The sequence below is a fragment of the Pinus tabuliformis genome, chromosome 1_2 (assembly GCF_031772625.1).
Source record: "Pinus tabuliformis cultivar Carrire ecotype Pingquan chromosome 1_2, CPIR1, whole genome shotgun sequence".
Taxonomy (NCBI): domain Eukaryota; kingdom Viridiplantae; phylum Streptophyta; class Pinopsida; order Pinales; family Pinaceae; genus Pinus; species Pinus tabuliformis.
In genome coordinates, this window is record NC_142298.1 from 713,247,878 (window position 1) to 713,259,805 (window position 11,928).

Below are 11,928 nucleotides of genomic sequence, written 5' to 3' on the forward strand. Positions count from 1 at the left end.
CAATGCACAATCTGAGAGTACCATCTTTCTTCTTTACGAGCAACATTGGTGCACCCCAAGGTGATACACTTGGCCTAATGTACCCCTTGTCAAGCATCTCCTTTAATTGCAATTTCAACTTTACTAGCTCCAAAGTGCTCATCCTGTAAGGTGTCTTCGATGTTGGTGTTGCCCCTGGCACCAACTCAATAGAGAAATCGACTTCCCTATGAGGAGGTAACTCTGGAATCTCTGCTAGAAACAGATCTTAATATTGTTGCAATACAGGGTACCTCTTGAAGATTTATACACCGTCAACATATTTTCCCTTGTCACTAGATATATGTACTGCAAACATCACATAGCCATTTCTATAACTACGCTTAGCCTACATAGCGGTAACCATCCTCATTGATGTAGGCTTCTTCTTTCCCTGTAAAGTTATCTTTTCCCATTATCATCCACACACTCAATGGCCTTGTTGAAGCAATCCACTTTGGTCCTATGAAGGTACAGCCAATCCATACCCAAAAGCATACTATATGATCCCAATGGTAGTACATTCAAACTTGTTGTTGTACGCATACCATTTAACTCAAATGCACAAGCTCTTACCCAATGGTGAACTCTCTTCTTTGTACCTGTAGCCAACTATACCAACCAAGATTTTGCTATATGATCCCAATGGTAGTACATTCAAACTTGTTGTTGTACGCATACCATTTAACTCAAATGCACAAGCTCTTACCCAATGGTGAACTCTCTTCTTTGTACCTGTAGCCAACTATACCAACCAAGATTTTGCATGCACTTCTTTTCTAAAACCACACTTATCCACCAGGTCGAGATTAATATAACTATGGTTAGATCTAGGATCAATCAAAATCAAAACAACTTGATCACAAAGCTTACCATCCATCTCAATGACAGATGTTTTATGATTTGCCTGCCTGTTGTCCACAACTGCATAGATCTGAGGAATGTTATGACCAACATATCCAACTGTATGCGCCTCCTGAGCACTATAGATCTGGGGTCTACGACCACTCTGATACTGCAGACAAACCCTCTTACGATGATCCTTACCACATATCCAACACTGCAATGGTTCTCTACATCGCCTCTAGTTTGTTCCTCTCCACATCCCCTCTCAGTTGTATTGAACTTCTTGTAAGGGACTACATGTTCTTTCTCACATGCATCTAGAGGTCTTCCTCACTTTGGTGGCCATTTCCCTTTAGCTTTCTCATTTCCTTTCAAGTCACGTTTAGGCTCAACTTTGCGCTTCGGCTACTCATAAAAATGTTTCAACTTTCGGATGGCCTCCTCCAATGATATAGGCTCATCGAAATCAATCTGGTCTCTGTATGCTATTGGTAGTCCACTAATGAATCTTTGAAACTTGGCCTTCTCCTCCTTGAGGTAAGGCACATATCTCAATAGCTCCAAGAACCTGCAAGTATACCCATCATCAGTCATGGAACCCATTTGCAACTCATAAAACTCCTTAGATTTGTCATCAAAATATATCTCTGACAAATACTTCTTCTTGAAGAGTCAAATCATCCTCATGTATGCCTTTAACATTCTTCACATCTTCCCACCAAATATCTACTTTACCTTGTGACTAAAAGTGGCTCTACCTTTGCTTTCATGTTTTCTAAATAATCATGCAATCTGAAGAACTTCCTCATATCAAGAAACCATGCCTCTGCATCCTATCATTTATTCATCTCCCCATCAAAGGTAGGTGGCTTTTCTTTCTTAAACTCATTCGATAAGTATCCCCTATCACTCCTCCTGTAAGGATGATAACGATGACGATCATGATGCATGTGAGAACAATAACTAGAATAGTACCTGTGTCCATTACCTCTCCTATTCGGAGTGTCCAACAACCTGTAATATTTGATAATGTTGTCTTTGTTCAACCTGTGACCACCATAAGACCTGCTATCATATGCCCCATTAGTTATGTCCTCCTGCTCATGGTTGATCCGAAGTGGTCCCTGTCACTGCAATTCTAACAAACTTTGAAGTAGTATTGCATTAACCTATGCTTCTTTCTCTTGTGCCTGCATGATTTTGTCATTGTCCGCCTTAAAACTTCTTATTTCTTCCTTTAAGATTATCAATGTATCTTCCAAATCATAAGAGTGCCCAACACCACATTGCTCATCCAATCCATAGGGACAATCTTTGTAGTCTACCGTCTTGCTAGCCATTTTGATCTCTTTCCTGCAAGGCATACTATGTCAGCGAAACCAAATCACAATAAACCAACGTACCTTAGTATACTTCGAGGAGGATACCTTATCTACAAGATCAAAAAATCAATGCGATACATGTACAATATAATCATGACAACATATAAAATATAACACATAATCATGTAATCATATGTCTATCATTCTAGCTAGAGTCTAGCCATCAATGCATGAACATATCAACTACACATACCATGACCTCATGCATGACAACACACTTCACACAACAACATCCTTATTCCCTTGGTGACCTCACTACGACCATGACCAACACCATGCATATGCAACAAGCATTCAATGATGACTAACACATGTGCAACTGACATGAATGCATGATAAACACATTCGCCCAAGAAGAGCGCAACCATGCTCTGATACCAATCTGTAACCACCCTCCTCCCACATCTACTCAAGTAATCGACCAACCAGGTCAAACATGCGACGAGAGGCTACTATGATACGATTCAACCTCCTTGGTGACCTTAAGGAAATGGAATCGATAGAAACACGTCAACCATACCTTCCACATCAACAACAACACTCTGATGAGGCAACCCAACTACTCAGGCATCCTGCCCCTGGGTCTCACTGAGCTTTTAGACCTCTTGACCTCTGGACACTCTCATGTTATGGGCATACCAACATCTAGGGACCTCTGGACGCTCTCATGGGCCTGCATGTCTATGTCCAAGGACTTTTCCCAGTAGACCTGTGTCAGCATCCACAGAATTTAAGGCACTTTTCTAGCCCAAAATTCCGGCCACTACCTAGAATTTCTTGTAACTTTTAGAATCCATCAAACACATGATGACAAGACTAATAAACCAAAAATCAACTTGAGGACTAGGCCTGGCGATCCCCAACATTCTGTCAAACACTTGACATCAATGAGATCTATAGGTCTAGGATATAAGAAAGAACATGAATGACTAAAAAATCTTATGAAGCATGACAAGAAGGATCACCACCTTCTCCCTTGAACTGTTATGACATCAATTAGGTATTTCATCCATCATTTTAACAATTACAAGTAAATACATGAAATAACCATGACATGAACCAATCAATTAACCATGCTTATAACCAACATAAAACCATGGAAATAACATAGATATAATAGCCATTAAATCCACATATAAACAAGTACAAAATCAAGAGAACTTAGCTTTCATTAATCATAGGTGAATCTGACCAGGTTCATGACTTCCACGTACCATTCCACCGTAGACATTGTTGAACCAAAGCTTTCTTTCAGCCAGTCACCCCCGTGCCATATTCCAAGCATGAATGTGGGATCTCATGGATAAACCAATCCAAAAACAACCAAGAGAATTCAGAGGTTAAACCACCTCCACGCTCACCAAACCATGAACATATCAAAACTAGTGCTCCGATCACAAAACTAAACTGAACTTGGAATGCCATCCAGAATCCATCACTATCCTTGAGGAATTTTTCATCTCCTTGTCTCTCAGGCTTTACCGCAATCCAATCCTGGATCACTAGGCCCTAAACCGAGACCATTCTCTTAAGATTTACCACAATCCAAACCCAGATCACTAGGCCCTAAATCGAGACTCCTCCCTTAGGCTTTACCATGTATCCCACCAAAACTGGTCAAGGGATTCCTAGGCCTTTGGGAATGAACCTTGAGACCACCTCCGCCCCGGATTCCGAAATCCATCCGAAAAATCCAAAGCTCAAAACTAAGATAAACATCCCAACACACCATGGCATCCGGAAAAGGAAAGGCTAGGCTAAAAACCATTATCATAACTCGGCAAAACCATGCCACTAGCAGCAAGAGAACCATACACCAACATGTAAAGCCATGCATGTCAAAACAAACTAGGAAATCACACATGCAATATGTTACCTACAAGTATTCCTACTGAAGCTGGTTGATCTTGCTCTTCCTTCCTTGATCCTTACTTTCCTTCATTTCCCTTTACTTGCTTTTCCTCCCTTGATCCAAAGCTAGAGAGCTCCAAAACTGAATTGACAAAAGGTTTACCAACTGTTCCTCATAAACATTTTTATTAATGAGGCCTCTATTTTCTTCATTTTCCATTAGTTTCCTTCAATTTCCTCCTCAAATGCAACCTGTGACCTTTCACCTTACTTTTCTCCTGATTCCCTTTATTTTCATAATTAAATGTGCCAAAAATGCCTTTTTACCTTTTTGCCTTTGCCAATTTCCTTAGCCATAAACACATCCATTGATTACCACTAGGATATCTTTGCCCAACATTCATCTTGAAATATGTGTCCCTTACCCGTGGTCTTATTTTTCCTTTATTAACTTTTATTACATGAACTTTTCACCAGGGCTATTACAGAGATAGATAGAGATAGATATATAGATGGAAGGTGAAGAGAGGGAAGAAGAGAGAGAGGGAGAGATAGATAGATATGGAGGGAGAAAATATGTGTGTTTGGGGAGGGGGTGAGATAGAGAGACAAAGAGGGAGATATAGATATAGATGGAGGGGGGAGAGAAGGAATAAGAATTCTTGAACTAGATGCATTGATTTCAATGTAGGTGGTGATTTGTAATCTTATTTGATTGCTTGCTTTGAAGGAGAGAAACTGAAGGACATGAGAGAGGAGGAATGAAGAGAGAGAGAAGGATATGAGTGAGAGAGGGAGACACAAAGATGGAGGGGTGAGAGAGAGGGAGAGAGATAAGGAGAGAGGGAGGGAGATAGTGACAGGGTTGTAGGGAAAAGAGAGAGAGAGAGAGAGAGAGATGACTTGCAAGAGAGGAGGAGAGAGGGAGGACAAAGAGATGGATTTGGAAGGGGAGAGGGAGGACAAAGAGATGGATTTGGAAGGGGAGAGAGGGAGAGAAAAAAAATACATACTGAGAGAAAAGTGGAGAGAGGGGGGGGGAGTGAAAAGCAAGAGATGGAGAGTGAGAGTATGTATGTTTGGGGGTGAGATAGAGAGACAAAGGAGGAGATATGGAGGGAGATATAAGGGGGGAGAGAGGGAATAATATTTCTTGCACTAAATGCATTGAATTCATGGTACATGGTGATTTCTAATCCTATTAGATTGCCTGCACTAGATGCATTAATTTCAGTGTAGATGTTGATTTCTAATGATATTTGATTGCTTGTACTAGATGCATTGATTTCAGTGTAGATGTTGATTTCTAATCCTATTTGATTGCTTGCACTAGATGCATTGATTTGAGTGTAGTTGTTTTATAATTCTATCTGATTGCTTACACTATATACATTGATTTCAATGTAGATGTTGATTTATAATTATATTTGATTGCCGTAGTCTAACTAGCCGAAGGAATTGCCAGGAAAGTTATGGAAATTTCGGTCATATTTAGAGAAAATCCGGCAAGGATTTTTGTAAATCCAAGTTATAGTTGTTAAATTTCAAATTTTTAGGTGTCCTGGACGTTTTTGATGGTGTTGAATCCATTTCCACCATCAAAAACATGATTCAAACACTGTGTCTACAAGAATTTTTGAAATTTTTTGCCCAGATTCTGGCCACTTTTAGCCGTCCGGGCAATTCCTCCACCTCGTTAGACAACTCCTATTTGATTGCTTGCACTATATGCATTGATTTCGGTGTAGATGGTGATTTCTAATTCTATTTGATTGCTTGCACTAGATGCATTGATTTTGATGTAGATTGTGATTTCTAATCCTATTTGATTGCTTGCACTAGATGCATTGATTTCAGTGTAGATGGTGATTTCTAATCCTATTTGATTTCTTGCACTAGATGCATTAATTTTAGTGTAGATGTTGATTTCTAATTGTATTTGATTGCTTGCACTAGATGCATTGATTTTAGTGTAGATATTTATTTCTAATCTTATTTGATTGTTTGCATTAGATTCATTGATTTCAGTGTAGATGTTTTCTAATCTTATTTAATTGTGTGCATTAGATGCATTGATTTCAATGTAAATGATGATTTTTGATTTGATGTAACTCAATGTATGATGGTACATTAACTTAAAGTGATTGGATTAACAATGTGCATTGATTTCAGTGTAAGCACAAAAACATGATTGACAATTTGCATTGATTTTTGTGTTATAGTAATTCAACCTATTAATATTGGAGAGCAAGAGAGACAAGGTATGATGTTTACTACAATAGTTCGAGTTAAAGAATTGAATGGTTTACAATCTCAACTATCCTTTTCATATAATCGATATGAAAAGATGGAAAAACTAACAAATAATGTAAATATGATAGCTTATTAAAAAAAAATCAAAATTACATTTTGTTTGCTTTTGCAAAACAAACTATATATTAAAAACAAAAAACAAAACATCAAAATATTTTGAAAGAAATAAATTATTTCAAACATTAACAATGAAACAAATGATTTCAAGAGTAATCTTGATGCAGTAAATTATTAAAACTACTCTTCAAAATATATTTAGTAATACATGGAGGGACACTATTAAGAATTATTAATTGTCAAAAGTTGTGATACCTAAAATTAAATGAAATATATGTGCAGTATCAATCCTCTTGCAAACTATTGACAAGATTGTCTCCCTTCTTCATCACCAACTAATTACTAACAGACAATTACATACACATATAGAAATATAACACAACAATTGTAACATTCACAAACATTACCATCCAAATCCAAACACATAAACACACAAACCACTCAAAGCATCCAAGTGCAGACATACAAACCATTCAAGGCAAGCAACAAAAACAAAATTAAAGAAGAGAATGATATAGTCATGTCAAACAAAGAAAACATAATGTAAATTTCAAAGTATGAAGTTTATCTCAAACATATACATAATAATGATAATCTAAAAATGTGTCATTGTTGCCCTCAACTAGAACTAGCCTAGATCCATCTAACTCTGGATCTATCATGCGCCGAGAGGGATCAAATCCCTCGAGGTGCAAACCTTTCCTCAAATTCCACACTCCAAAAAGAAGGTTTGCACCTTAAGGGATTTGATCCCTCTCGGCGCATGATAGATCCATAGTTAGATGGATCTAGGTTGGTTATAAAAGTTACATATGTAGATGCACATAGTGCATTCTATTATTGTCCCATGTTGCATCACCCAAGAATTTGGTGCCCATATAAGCAAACCTAAAAAAAATAAAAATAAAAATAAAAAATTAGGCTAAGCAAAAGAGCTTAGTCACCCTTTTCTCCCTTTTTTTTTCTATTTTTTGCCATCCTCCTTGATCAGAGGTTAAAATAAGTGGTTGGTTTTCTTAATATAATTATTAAATATAAAATTTAGATATATATATCTATAAACCTTAACACTTCTCTCTGATGATTTTAGACCCTTTGAAAGGGTTAAATTTGAACTCTACTCCCTACTAAAATTTTAACCTAAACATGTATATATAGACATACAAACTCTGCTTTCCACTCAATTTTTAACCCAAGCATGTATATACAAACACATACCTTAATTAGAGTAGTCTATCCAAGCCACAAATTCACTCAAAAAATAGTGTAAATTCTAGTATAATTCCAAAAATAACTAAAAATTTTGGTAAAAAAAAATTGCAAAAAAAATAACAGATATGGATTCCTTGCAAAAAAAAAAAAAATCCAGCCGAATCAGACTCTGGATGAGCGAGATATCACTGATTTAAATCAGTTGTGTTGCATAAATTATTTTGACAACAATTCATAGACGACTCTCCTGTCATTTTTTGCAGTTTTGTGTAGAATTTTAGAAGAAGAAAAAATTGTATATCGGAGCTCCTCCTGAAAAATCACCTAATTTCAAAAAAAATCGTTCGAATAAGAGTTTGGATGAGGGATATATCATTGATTTAAAATTAGTTATTTTTTCATAATTTTTTGTGATGGCGGGATAGTTGCAGTGCGAATCTGAGTTTCCCGAGTGCCGAGATCGAGATTTCAATTACATAGGAAAATGCATAATGCTTTTTTTGTTTCCGAAAACAGACTATAATAAGGATTTTGATCCATATCGACCAAGTTGTGGCCATTTTAAATTTTCCACATAAAGTAGGTAAATCTTTTCAAAACCCTCATTCTTCTTCATGGCTTCTATTGAGATGATTTTTACAAGACATGATGATGGTCCCACTATTGAAGAATTTATACAAACTTGCAAGTCTCAATGCCCACTGGTTTGGAGCATCTACATAGGGTATTATTTGGAAGATGAGGCTACTATATGGTGGAAGTCACTTGACATTGATTTTCTGAAGATGTGTCCTCCTAAAGAAATTGAAAAACCCTTTTTGGACAAATGGTCTCATACTGGAAAGAAGGAAACTAAGAAACATAAAGAGTTATTTTTTGTTGGTATCTCCTTATTACAGGTTCATGGATGTATTGAGATGGAGAGGATCATTGTGTCTATCAATCCTAATTGCAAGCATAATTTTATCAAGTTAATGTGACAAAAAAATTACAAGTTCCAGCAAAACATATTACAAAAACACAAGCTGGTATTGAGGATGTTCAAATTTATAAAGATTTAAAGATTTCTATGGATAAGTATGTGTTGCATTCTGATTTTAATGCTTCAAATATGGATAATGTGGATTTTGTTTTGTTATACCCTTGGATGGAATCAGTGGGTACTGTCAATATTAATGTGTAGAAGAAAATCATGAAGCTCTCATATAAAAAGAGGAAAATTACATTGCAAGATATTTCCATTAAAAACCATGAAAAGACTGTGGAGGTAGAAGCATAAAGCTCTAACGACATTGACACATCAGATGATGAACCTTTGATGGTCGACAACCAAACATAAACATCAAACCAGGTACCAGAAAAAGCACCATGCACCACTCAGGCACCTATAGTGGAGGTACCAGAAAAAGCACTAGGCACCACTCAGGCACCAATAGTAGAGGAATTAACGAAATCTATTCCATCAGTTAAAGATTCAACATATCACCACCTGCATCACCTAGCAAGTCAACAACCAAAAAGGTGGCAACAAATTAGCAAAAAGGAAAACAACCCCTGGACGACATATAGAGAGGTGTGACGATCCACCCACAACACATCAACACAGAGGAACTGCTAGAACTAGCTTCTATCTCAAGCGAGAGAGGCATCGACTAGATCGAGTGTTCACCTTTCTCTAGGATGGCTAGATGCACGTGCATGGTACCAATGGACAACCCTTTTCAGTAGATATTATTATTTGTGTTCTTCTCATGTTTCAGGGAAGAAACATGTTTAAGGGGGGTGGAATGTACCATACCTGGGGGGGTAATATGGGGTACAAAGGGAGGTACCCAAGGGAATAATGTAATATAAGGATGATAAATAAATGGGTCATAATTAACAAATAAAGTGGTTAACCCACATTATGCATGGGACCACAAGTAGTTAGGGAATAAAGTGATAAGCCCATTGTATTGGATGTATGGTAATTAAAGACCCATGGTATTGTATGTATGAAGCCTATATAGAGACTAGAGACTCTCCATTGAGAGATGTCAAGTATTATTGTATTGACAAGCATATGGTTTGTGGAGTGTTATCATTCCTTAAGGAGTAGTTGTATGGTGTTACCCTACCTCCAGGGTTTTATCAATAAAGAAGCATTTCTATTTTATATTCTTGGATCTCTCTTGGAATTTATTTGGAAGTGATTTTAATATTTTTGCAGTTACATTATAACGGGCCGTATGCCATACTTCTTGGTACTCATAGCCATATTTCCATACATAGAAAGAGAGCAAAGTGGCCTCACCTTCCAGCTAGATTTTTCCCCTGAAAGGGTTTTCTAGAGCATATATTGTGTTATATGTGTGTGTGAGCTTTTATTTTTCCATTCTCTATTTTATGCATAATTTTCATTTGCATGTATGCACTATTAACAGTAAATCCACTGATCCAAAAATATAATAAAACTATAATAGTGTATAATTTCACATTTTAAGCATAATATTATCAGATTTGTTGTGACTTACTTTCGAGTGGAATAGGATCAAAGTGAGTGGAATTCCACCTGGCGTTAAACATTAATTCTCCTAGATTTAATCACCATGAGTTTGAACATAGCCAGCTCCCAAATATTCTCATTGATTTCTATTGCATTCATGGCATTAGAGCCATAGACCTTGCTCCATCCTGAAATCCTATAATTCCTTGCTCAAGCTAAGAGCCAAGCTTGGCAAGCTTATCCGCTTCATCATTAAGATTCCTAAGAATATGTTAAAAGGTTATTTCTTCAAAATTTGAGCACGAGAGGGGAATCTGATGAATTATTGAAGGAAGATATGGGAGGCTTCTAGATATCGCCTTGGAAATGTGCCTTATAACAACCATAGAGTCTTCGAGAACTATTAATATCTGTATACTTTTACTCATGGCTAAGTCTAGACCTTTCTGAAGTGCCCAAAATTTGACTTGGTTGTTTGTTGTTATTCCGAGACCCCAAGCAAATTTGAACACCTTTTGTTCTTCAGGGCTAAAAATACTCACCCATACTCCTGCTGCCCCTTTTTTATTAATAAAATTACAAACAATTTGTTTTAGGAAAAAATCATAATATGCATATCACATTAAAATAAATTAAAATAACAATAATTAACCACGACATCTCAAAATATATAATCGATAAACAAATAAAATCTTAATAAATTTCATTAATAAACATATAACTAAAAAAACAAACAAAAACAAAAACAAACAAACAAACAAAAACAAAAAAAAAACAAACAAACAAAACAAAACAAAACATATTCATAACTATTATATTTCAAAACTTCATTTTAAATTTAATTAATGAACAAATAAAAAATCAATATTTATAATATATATTTTTTCTAAATTATATATATATATATATATATATATATATCACATTAAAAAAATAAATTATAAAAAAATAATTAAAAAATGTTAAGGAGAAATACACATTTATATGTAATTATATGTATTATAAGAGTTTTAATAAAATTAAAATAAGAATATTTCCATATATAGAGATGTCAGATATTTCATCCCTTTGCGTGCTTGTTAGATATAGAGTTAAAATAGATCTATATTGGTTGCACAAAGATGCTCATTATATAACCGAGTAAGAGGGCGAGGTGTGATTTTGTTTATGTTCAACATAGAGTTGACATGTGTCCCTCTTAAAATAAAAATAAAATATTCTATAAATAGAAAAACAATGTCGTCTATAATAAAAAAGAAATAAAATATGCATGTTTGGTTAGTTTTAATTAATAACATTACAGAACATCAATAATCCAAACCTCACTATGGTTACCCTTAGTGATAAAGAAAATATTTTGATTTCCACATGAGGTAATATAATTTCATATCAAAATTAAAAAGACAAATTAATTACAGGCAAAAAAAGAAAAAAGAGAAAGTGCGAGTATGATGTTTAAAAAATATTTCAACATGAACAAATTTTGTTGGGGGGAGCGATGGGATACAAGGGGTGTTGAAGTCGATGCGGTTAGAGTTTGATGCAGGGCTAAGTCGCTAGTAGCAAAGGAATTAAGAGGTTTGTCAATAGTTATCTTAGTCAAAGGCGGGTCCGATGAGGTCACTTATTAAGAAGTGGGATGTTGGTTTTTTACATTTTATGATTTTTTTTAAATGTTACTGTTCCTTCACGAATTCTTTCTGCATAAGGCTGTAAAGTTGGAGATTCTAGTTGAGTTGGCAGAATTATTTTCGAAACAATTTA